The 11,290-nt window shown below is 45.3% G+C and overlaps 1 protein-coding gene across 2 annotated transcripts in view; it reads left to right on the plus strand.

The window, feature by feature from the left end:
- The window catches only part of CPS1 (carbamoyl-phosphate synthase 1), a 162,099-nt gene that overhangs the window by 33,612 nt on the left and 117,197 nt on the right, over window positions 1-11,290 (plus strand). The gene's annotated exons all lie outside the window — the stretch shown is intronic.

Genomic DNA, 11,290 nt, shown 5'->3' on the forward strand with positions numbered 1-11,290 from the left:
ACACCAAGGTGCTGCAGAGATCCTTGTGTTTTCTTAAACATGTAATTTTGGCCATAAAAGATAGAGGAATTGCTGGTCCAGTTTGATTCTTGCACGTTTCACCTCAGGCTTTAAGTAAGAAGCCCAGGATCCACTGTCAGCAAACTTTCAAGATCTCAGCTTCAGCTGTAATGCTGTGTGCAACAGGGTGCCTAATTAGTCTGCTAATGATTTGGCTTTTTCAGTACTCAACATGAAAGCACTTTCAACAAAAAGCAAAGCCATTTGCTATCCGAGATGCAGCTGCAGGATGCCCTGATAACCTGTAGAAACTCATGTAGAAGAGAGTCAAGCCCAATAAACAGCCAGGTCAACATGTTTTGGGGGTCTTGGTCTGAGGAGGGTGCCCTGTCCTGAGGAAGGTGGTTTGGGAGCAGGGCACAGCATGAGAGGAGGTGTCTGTGTAGGGTTGTTACCAGACAGGCAGGGATTTGCAGGTGATAGGAAATAGGGATGAACACTGGGGACAGCTTTATATAATGGCACAAAGGTTGGATTACATGCACAAATGAAGGGCTCTGTTGGCTCAGCAGAGGAGATGGGTGTGTTTTGGAGGGAGGATTTGCCTCTTGGCTGTATAAGGTGTTGCTAGCCTGAATGTAGCCAGGGGCACAAAGCAGTCACAGGACAGTGTAGGCTGAAGTCAAACCTTGCTGAAGGAGCAGGCAGAGGAATGAGTCTCTAAAGAAGGGGAAAGAAGGCACCAACTGGTGTGCCACATATAGCCTGTGGCTGACTTAGCACTTGTGCCACATTGCCCTCCTGCTCAAGGTTTTCTAATTTTGTCCCAGATGATGTCAGTGTCCCCCAGCAACTGGCAGTGGCACATACCAGACATTCCTCTACGTGCATCTCTGCCACCCCCCCGCCTTGCCCCAGGAGGGCTGACTGCAGGGGGAGCAGCTTCCTCGAGGTGTGCCTGCTTCTCAGTCTTGCTGGATGACTTGGGGGCTGCCTTCAGCTCACCCTCCCCATGCCATCATTCCCTCAGGGAGAAAGTGTCACCCAAGTGCTCTTTGCAGTTTGCTTTCTGCCATACTGTAAAGCTTTCAGTCATTCTCTTGGCACCTCAGGTTCCTTGGCATGAGCACCCGTTTATAGATCACTGAGCAACCAGGCTCTGAAATGCAAGAGCTTGGCTAAATGTGACAAAAATATGCATAAGCAGGGCTGCAGTGGAGGCAGACTGTGTGTGTCAAATCCCACCTGACAGACTCTGTACCAAGGAAAGCATTAGCTGGTGGGCCTGGAGGGGTACTATGGAGTTTTAAACATAATGTTAGGTACTGGATAAGATGTTAAACTCTGTGTGCTCTCTCACACTGAATAGGATGAAATCCCCCTTGGTGCTGCTCTGGGCAATTGGGATTCCTGTGTCTTCAAGGCTCTACAGCCTGTCTGTGAGCTGCAGATTCCCTGCCTTCCCCTTCCTCTCTTTTCCCTGGAGCATGCAGCAGAGTTAAATTACTGCCCATTTAAAATGAATTGTGTCTTTCTTAGGTCTCATTTTAATCTACTAGGAGATGGAGTGACTTCAGGCTTGGAAAGGGCATTGAAGGAGAGTTCAGTATATGGCCTGGAGTCCCCACATACCTCTGTTGCCTGGAAGGTTTCATTGTGACTTATGAGGTATTAACCTCTTCTCTTTCCCTTTTTTCTTTTTTTTTTTTTTTTCCTGTTTTCTGTTAGGGATCATCCAGGCTTGAAATCTCTCAAAACTTAAATGTCCTGTCTGTTTTAGGAAATCTGGTGCTGTCACAATCTACACCTCTTTTTCTCTTCAGCCATCAATAAGACTTCTCAATGAGTGGAGGTATGGATAACTTTCAAGACCCAGAGGCTGGAGATGTAAGCATCACTGAGACCTTGTCCTTGTTCTCTGACTTGTCACTGAAATCCTGTCTCTGCCAAGCATGCAGTCTGCATTTGCTTAAATACTGCTTAATGCCCAGACCTTCCAAAATGTGTTTGATACACCAAAAACCTTGTTTTCTAATTGCATGCATGAGTCCTGCTGTTCTGTTAGAATTTAAGTGGTATGTGGCTCAGTCATATGCAAACCTTGAGACAGCCCAGCAAGAACGAAGCTGTAGGAACCAAAATTTTTTGGCTGTTTCTGTGCCTAGCAGTAAATACTTTGTATTTGTGGGACCTATGTAGGTTTCAGATAATATTTGTGCATTTTGAATCATGTCCATGAGGACGATACTCTTTGGGGAGAGGGGATATAACTACATTATCATATAATTAATCGTATTATACATATTTCAGAAAAGTATTTTAAGAACACAAGTAGCATTGTCAAGGCTTATTTAAGCCCTGATAGAGATCCACACAAATATCTAGAATATAATCTGTACTGTGGTTATCTGAGAGGACACAAATGAGCATAAAGCATTTGATGAACTCCTCCTTTATCATGAATCACTGTGGTAATGTTTCTGAGCATCCTGTGTACAAAGTGTCTGTATACAGAGAGTTGTCATGGAAAGATGGAGCTAACATTTTGCATTGGAGGTTTGGAGGTTTTAGGCTACTGTCTGTTGGCAGTGTTCCTTGTGGCACTCCAGCTGTAGCATCCTTTCATAATTGACACTGTGCCTTTGGTCCAGCCTCCCAGCTATCCCAGCTCAGTGCTGTCTGTGGACTTTCATTCTTCCATAGAGTTAACAGGTGTTTCCTGGTGGCACTGTCCTTTTACCCCCACCAGGATTTTCATTCCCAGTGCCCAGCCCATGGTTGGAGAGGTGTCCTCCATGCAGCAGGCAAAGGAAGCTGCAGGCAGGACCTGGCAAGGTTTCCTCCAGCCAACCAGGGGTAAAAAGCCTCTTTTCATAAATGTCACAAGATGATGATGTGGGTCCCTTAATGCTTTTAGTTGGAGAGGGGGGATTTAGCAACCAGTCATGCTGCAGCCCAAGGGGACAGAGCACACAGTGAGCTTCCAGCTGCTTCTTACAGGAGGTAGGAAGGTCTCACTGTAGCCAGCAATACACTGGATAAACCTGGCCAAGCTGTTTAAAACTGGCTGTGATGGTGCTTGATCTTCTGTGCTGTGCTTGTAACATTTCTGTGTTCCCTCTGTGTGAGAGAAAACAAACCTGGGTGAAGCACTGTGAAACCTTCCCGTTGAAGCTGCTCATGGGTGCAAGCCTGTTTTTCAGGGAGCAGTGATGTTGACACAAGAAATGTCTCTCCTCCAGGGTCTGTCAAGTAGCTACTCTGGCTGGCTTTAAATAGACCTCTGCTGCTGCACCCCTTATTTAGCTGTAGGGAGGCAAGGGACATGGTGATGCTCAAGAATGTCACTTTGCTTCTTGTGTGACCTATGAGATCAGAGGTTGTTAATGGGAAAAGCACAGTGACTCGCACAAAAGGTGCTGCTGGATCCAGGAACTGGAGATCCTGTGGGGTTGGGCAAGACATCAGAGCACAAGGGCTGAAGGACCCCCTGGAGGGGATTGTCCCTATGAACACCCTAAGAAAGCTTTTTGTGCCTGGTATTTGGCAGCCAGTGCAAGCTGCCTCTGCCTCCGCCTGCAGCACTTGCAACGTTTGAAGTAGCAATTTCATATAAGATGTAATGTAATCAGGTCTTTGGTCTCTTAAAGAGTGTGATACGAGCAAGGCTTCCATTTCAACCCCTTCTGCCTGAATAGCCAGCCCTGAGAGCTTTTCTCCTGCTTGATAAACTTCTGTGAGAGTCAGCTGCTGTGCAATATGAGATGCTTCAGAGCTGCCAGTGTGAGGCTGATGACATACTTTAGAAGACTGGTACTCCTGAAGGTAGTTCAGAAATGCCTGTTACTTTTATTAAATATTTTTGTCCCAAACTCATCATCCCAAGCAACTGTGTTAAGCTGATAGAACTGGAACAATTGGCCATGGGCTGCTCTGGATGTGACTTTTAACCCTTTTTACTTGGAAGGTTATTTCTACCTTTCTCCTTGAGAGCTATTGGATCATAGTAGTGGGGATAGCATGTACAACTGGAGCCTAAGTGCCAAAGCTGATTGGATGAATGTTTGTGGCAAAGACACTTTAAATGACAGTGGTAAGTACAGTGGAAGAAGTCTTCACTTCTGTAGTTTTGGAGGCCCTGAAATAGGTGGGGGATTGGATCCTGAAACACAAATGCCAAGCTCATGACTTCTTTAAATTAGTTGTGCTGCAGTGAACACAAGCCAGTGCTTCTCCTTCAGAATCTGTTGTGAAATCATTTAGTGTGTGTTCTGATTTGCCCTTTTGAATGTTATACACAGGTAATGACTAATCAAGATGGTTTATTAATTCTTATTGTGCTTAAGTGAATTGGCAGGAACAAAGGAGATTGCTTAAATTTAAACTACAAGCTTTTAGGGACCTAGCATTTGTATAGCAATTATGAAGATACCATCTCTCAGATCCAATGCTGTTCCCTGCAATGAGCGTGCAGGTTTCTTATTACATTAAAATCATATTGAGATAACCAGGGAAGGTGAGAATCAAGGCATTTGGAAATGTGACTGTGGCTATCCAACCTTTCCCTTGTAGGATGTGCCTTCCAAAGGAAGGGATGTAATGTCAGCAGCCTGCTGCCAGTGCCTCTCTTCTCCCTCTTCCTGAGTTGAATGTCAGTTTAGCACAGCCTTTTCAGGGTGGCTTGAAGAGAGGAGCTGCTCTACATGATTCAGTAATGACATAATAACCAACGTGAGGTGTGAGGCTGGAATGTCTCATTTATACCTGCTGTTGTTGGGGTTGGAGGTACGTCTCCCATTTGTGGTTTTTATGATCTGCAAGCAGTTGATACTCTCTCTCTTTTAAAATTTGACGGGGCTTATGTTCCTTTAGAGCATTTTCTCTTTGCACCTTTGTTTTTTAAAAACTTCTTACCGTTCCCTTTTGTTGCAATTATGGAGGCAGAGGTTTTATCTCCCCTTCTGAAAGGTGCAATTTCCACAAAGACTTGGTGTAGTGCTTTTATAATTTTAGCAGTAATTAAAGAGCTGTAATCAGCGCTGTCTGCTGTGGGTTTTAACACTTCATAGTAGCGTGCTGATAATCCTGGGTAGCACACTTTTTTCTCTGTCTGAGGGTGGTGAATGCTGAAAGGCACCTTGCCCCCACTCCAAGCACATATAACTTATCAGATCTGCTTTCTTCACAGTAGAGTTCAAAACTGACATTTCCCAGTTCACAATTAACTTGACAAGTGTATCTCATCCCACAGTCCTGTCTTTTCAAAGGGAAGGAGAATGCTGAAACCACAGCATGGTTGTGAGCCCTGGCTATTGGGGTCTGTCTGCTTGCTGGAAGGGGACGAGTGGTGTATTTGCTGCAGCTCAGGATTAGCCAGCTGAAGAAAACAATCCAGCAGAAAGTGGCAGTGGCAGCTCCTGGGATAAGCTGACATCTGCCATGAGGAATGTGTTGTTGGCAGCTTCAGTGACTGAGGGTTGCTCTTCCCTCTGATGCAGACCTGCTTTCCCTGTCAGCCTTTGCTCAGTAATGAGGATGGTAATTGTTATCTATTGGCCAAGGATTTTAGTGGTCAAAAGTGATTTTCAGACCTGTCTTGGTCTCTGAAAAAACAAACTACCCCATGGCCTCCTTTTGTGGATTTTTGAGCTGAACATCCTCCAAATCAAGGTATCTCAATTCACTTCATTTTGAAAATCCATTACTACAGGTGGTTTTCTGAAGAGCAACTCATAGCTAAATTTGCTTCTAATGATGTCTCTGGGGCCACAAGAATGTCTAGTACACTGTATGTTGTGTGTTGCATGATTAGGATTTAAATTAAGGAGAAAATGATCCTAATGGGAAACAGTGGTATGTGGAGGATACAAGCAAAGACACAAATACAACCAGGCAGTCTGGTAAGTGGGTTCAAGGCATAGGGAGAGTGAGGAAAATATGTACAAACAGAATTTTGGTACCCAGCACATCAAAGTGGTATCACCTGCAAATGCCTGAATGCTGAATTGATAGGAACAAGGGTCTGGCACACCTTTCCATTCTTGAGCTCTGGGGGCAGGACAAGTCTGCACAGTGGCCACATCACAGGGCCTGAATCCCCATCTCAGAGTTGTCATGAGGCAAACAAAGTGCTCAACCCCTTTGGGAAACAAAGATATGGGGTATTTTATTACTTCTGGTTCACTTTAGGAAGATCACAGTTCAGTTTGGTTTCCAGCTCCCTGTTTCAGGGTCAGAGAAGACTCCTAGTGTGCCTTTTTTTTAAAATGTATTTGCTCCCACCATTTGTCTGTTCCTGAAGGACAGTGCTTTTCATCTTCCCATGGCCACTGCAAACTGCCAGTTGGACTTTTCTCTCTGTGTTGTCTTCCAGCCCTAAATTTGTGCCCATGCAAGGCTCTCTCACAAGATTTGACAGGCATAATGTTGGAGCCATAGTATTAATGTTGCATTGCTTTCAGTTCTATATTTGTACATTTGGTGATTTAGGTACTGATTTCTTCTTCAGCAGCTTTGGAGCATTTTGAAAGTGCTGTACAAATGTTACTATTTGCAGTGTGGCATGTTCAAAAGAAGCATTTTCAGATTTCAAGCTCTAACTGGGGTCCTTCTGTGATGTGCCACATCAAGAGATAATGAGAAACTCTACCTCGGAGATGCTGAAAAATGAGCAAAAGAAATTGAAGAAAATCAGAGCAGAGAGCAGCCAAATTACTTGTTGGAAGAGCCCCAGCTTGGCAGTTGCAAACAGAGGAAGGAGATTTGTCTGCTGAGTCCCAGTCCAAGGCAAGGCACGTCCACTGGAATGAGCTGTCTCATCATTCCAGCTCCAAGTTTCATTCCTCTTGATGAAATTATGATGTTTAGAGAATTATCCCAAGTGGATAGAAGCTTTTTCCCTGTTCCTAGTGGAGCTCTCAAAGCTGCCTTCAAAAGTGATGTGGTTTTCTTTTTCCAAATGGTGCAATTAATTGCAGAATTTACCTCTCATTTTATCTAAGGAAGATCCAAGCTGCATCCAGATCATTAAAGAGTTTTGTTCAGGTATATCTAATGCATTTGCTAACTGAATAGTTTGGCTGCAAATTCCATACTCTGAGTAATATGGTTTGTTCTTGGCCTGGTTTCCTAAGAAGGTGAGGCTTAAGGATTTGCCTTACTTGTCCTTATTTTTGTATTCTCCCAGTGATGTTTTTGACTCTTTTGGATCATTCCAACAAAATTAGAAAGAAGGATGGAAGTGTAGAAAGGTGATCACCTTCCTTATAGGTTTTGTGAAAATCACAACTGGGGAGAGTCCCAGATCAGGCCCTCTTGCAATAAAGCACCTATCATACTTAAATCTCCAAGAGAGAAAATCAAGGAAAGGATGCCAAACCATCTTTTTTTTATTACACAGAAAGTCTCTTTCCCCCTTGCTGACTGACACCACCTGGCTCAGATCAGGGGTATGGGCAGTTAGTGCTAATATCATAGTCCCGGGTTTTACAAGGCAGTAATTCCACACTTGAATGCATAGACTGTTCAGCAGAAGGCTAAGTGGTTATTGGAGTAAATGATTGAGATTATTGCTGCTTAAAGCCAGGGAACTGGATCTATTGGCATTGTGAAGACAACGAAAAGAGAGGGGGAAAGATAATGGAGGATGATTGTTCTGTTTTAAAAAGGGTCTGTGTGCTCCCAGAACCTGGACATGTTTGTACTCCCTGGGGATCCATACATCAAACTGTCTTTTCCATGTGCTTGTAAAGCACGAGGTCAGCACTGCTGGAATGGGATATTTCCCAGCTTTGGGTGGTATAAACACCTTGGAGTTTATCCCCTATGGTGATGAACCAGGGATTACCAAATGCTTCCACTGGCAACTTCCCACTTCTGGTCTGGAGCCCAGTTGTTTGCAGATGAATTTGTCAGGCTTGCAAGTACTAAGCACTGCAGTCTGATGGGGTGGGGAGCTATATCTTGTTGTGGTTTTTACCTAACTGTGACCCACTGTAGCTGTCACCCAGGTGGGGTTTGTTCTCTTTCCCATGGTGATAAATGAGCTATAAATTCCCAACAAGGGTATCCCTGGAGGTAGGATTTGCCCTTTCCAAAGCTTGTGTTTTATGATGATTCTCTCAAAGTCTTAAACTTTATCTTCTGAGGTGGACATCTCTCTTATTTTTTCGGCCACTTGTAAAAATCTGACTATTCCCTTCCTGTCCGCTACTGGGAGTGTAAGGATGGAGGTAGGCAGTGACAGAGCAAAGCGCTCCAAAGCCCTCCTGGGAACAGGGGAAACTCCTGCAACTAAAGGCTGCTTTGGGTCTCCCCAACAAGGAAGCTGTTTGGCACTGCTGTGGTCTCCCCTTTAGGAGTGAGGGGTTATCCTTAAGGAGGAGTATCTATAATAAAATTCTGCCAAATGCTGGAAATATGATCCACGACTCCACCTGATTAGGGCCAACAGCCGTTATGTGGAACATTTGCTCCTGCCTTGTATACAGCTGCATACTACAGTGTAAACTATTTGTGGGCAGGGCTCCAATGGGGTTTATGGCAGGCAAAATACTACCGGTGGGTTTGGTTACTGCCTGAGAACACACTGCAAATGCTGCAGCAAATTGCAGTGGCTACAAAATAACCTTTTTGCAAGGGTTGCCTGACACGTGTCCTCCTAGTGAGAAATTCCCCAGCCATGAGGAGATTGAGTTAAATGGCTCCCCACAGTTCTGCTCTTTTCTTCCCTTCTTAAGGCTTTCAAGTTGTTTTTAGCACCGCCTCTGTGCCTTCTCCATGGCTGGCTGTCTTCCTTGCTGCAGAGGAAGCAAAGCAGTGTACTGTCATGCCCAGGCTTCGAGGGTGGTCAGTCATTAAGATCTCTTGTCCATTTTGGCCAAATTTGCCATCTTTCACCCTATGGGGAAAGCGGAGTGGGATGCAGGCCATCTGAGGGTGGCTGCAAGCTGTCCTGTCCAGAACAGAGGGCAGCAAAAACATATGGCTTTTGTGCCTCTGAATTTGAGTGATACATGAAAAACAACTTAATTTTCTCCTCTTCTTTCTGCTGGCAACTTTTATCATTTAGATTATCCAAATATTGGTGGGTTGTTCTGAGGTGATCCTAGGCTGTACTCAAAAGCTTCCTCCCCATGAGGGGCAGGGAGGGCACAGGTTTCCTTGTGATAAGCTGTTTTTTCCTTCCTCCCACACTGTGTTTTGCCTTCCCCTTGCTGTGCTGCTGTAAACTGGATTTGTGAAATGATTCAGAGTAAAAGCCACCACCCTTCTTCCCTCAAAGCAGCAGCATGGAGACAGAAACAAGCACGTGACTGAGGTGGGGAGAGAGGTAAAAGAGAAGTGTCTTCAGGCAGCTCTGCAGGAGGAAACAGCAGAGACCACCATGCTGAAGATGAAAGCTGGCTGGGGGAACACTTGGGAATACAAAGCTTTATGAGCAAGGCAATGGCAGGCTCTGTCTCGAATCAGCTGTATTGAGAACTGCTTTGTTCTGCTTTTCCCCAACAGCTTTTGAGGGGAGCGAGTTTGTCTCTGAAACAGAAAAAATGTGGCAGGATGCAAAGATGTGCTGGTCTTTTCTGAGTCTCAGAGCAGCCATGCATTGCAACCACCTAGGCAGGCAGAGCCCTTCACATTCATCTTCTGCTTTCAAAGGTCAGTTGTGCCAGTGGGGTGGTACCAGGGTGGTGGCAATGCTCATCCTCAGTCACCAGATGCCACGTTTGCAGTAGTCCCCTCATCTTCTCCGTGGTCTCGCAGAGCATCACCCACATCAAGCAATGCCACTTCTGTGGTAGCAGCATCCCTTCCTCAGGCCATGCATTTCAGGAGGGCTTCCATGTTTCTCACATCTGTCCCCCACATATATACTATTCCCACAGTATACAAACACACCCTTACCCATGTGGGCTTTTTGGTTTGAGCACCTTTCCCAAGAGCTGAATCCCAGTTCTCCCGAGGTAGGATTTAGCAGCTGAGGAGTGCAGGAATGTGCTTGGCAGCAGCGGGGTGGCTGCTGCTGTCGGGCTGCATTGCCACCTGCTGGGGCCACACAGCCCCTTGCTGCACTGTCACCCTTCAGCACAGAATCCCCAAGCCAGCAACCCTGCCAGGAGAAAGAGTAGCTGGGCCTCCAATATGTTTCTTCAGGTGCTTATTTGGGGCAGATCTGCTGCTTCCTGCTCTGTTGGATTTTGTCTTTAGGCACTAATAACATTGGAAGTTGTAACTTTTGGGGTTTAGATTTCCTGGTGTGGGCAGTCAGGTTTCTTCCCAAGGTGTAGCTAAAGGGGTGCAGGGGACACTTTGGCAAAAGGACCTGGGTCATTATGGTATGAGGGACCTGTGTTTGTTCTTCTCAATGAAAAAAAAAAAAATTAAAAAAAATCTCTTGCTACAAATCAACTGTATGTGCTGGGAACTTGCTGGCCTGGAGCAGGACTTGTGGTCCTTTGGGACCAGCCACATTCCCTGTGTTGCCATCTGAAAACTCCACTTGGATTTAGCCAAGGTATTGCACTGTGGTGGGAAAACACAAACAAAGCAAGAGGGAAGGAGGGAAAGGCGAGATAGTGGTACAGAGGGATGGAAGTCAGATGAGATGCTAGAGAGAAACGAGGTCTGGCTAGACAGCTCATGTAAGCCAGCAGCTCTGTGCTCCCCTCACGGCTGCTTCTCTTTTGTGGTTTTTTGAAAAGTTAATAAGCAGGAATTAGAAATGAAATAATTTGAGCAGAGGGCAGTAACATATCTGTCCTTTTGCACTGTCCCCATATCACCTCTTTGATAGCTGAGGCTGCTGTCAGCTTTTGAGAGCTGAAACCACAGCAGGCTCTCAGGGGACATGCACACCTACAGATGGTGTTTGGTTTACAGTAGGTGGGATGTCTTTCATCTTGCCGATCACACCAGTAGACGAAGGGGGTGAACACAAACTGAGCCAGATGGTAAAGCATTCAAAATATGCTTTTTACTTATTTCTTAGGAGCATAAGGTACATTTTTTTTTTTTAACAGAACACCACAATGGACAAACATAACCATCACCAAGCGTTAAATCTCTGTATTTCTGATAAAGTTCTTCTCAGGCAGTTTGCTGAAGCAGCTGTTGTGTTTTCAGGCTTTGTCTTGTTCCCTCTCCCTCTCTTTGGCATAAAGGTGGGTGGAAGTGGGCAGCACCACACCCCTCTATTAGAAAGGAAAGCTAACCAGAAAAACTGCACTATGCTGCTTTCCCATCCTCATTCCTGGACCTTCTCCCTCAAGACCTTCACAACAAACCTTAGTAG

Source organism: Manacus vitellinus, unplaced genomic scaffold, assembly GCF_001715985.3.
Source record: "Manacus vitellinus isolate BGI_N305 unplaced genomic scaffold, ASM171598v3 scaffold_20_pilon, whole genome shotgun sequence".
Lineage (NCBI taxonomy): Eukaryota > Metazoa > Chordata > Aves > Passeriformes > Pipridae > Manacus > Manacus vitellinus.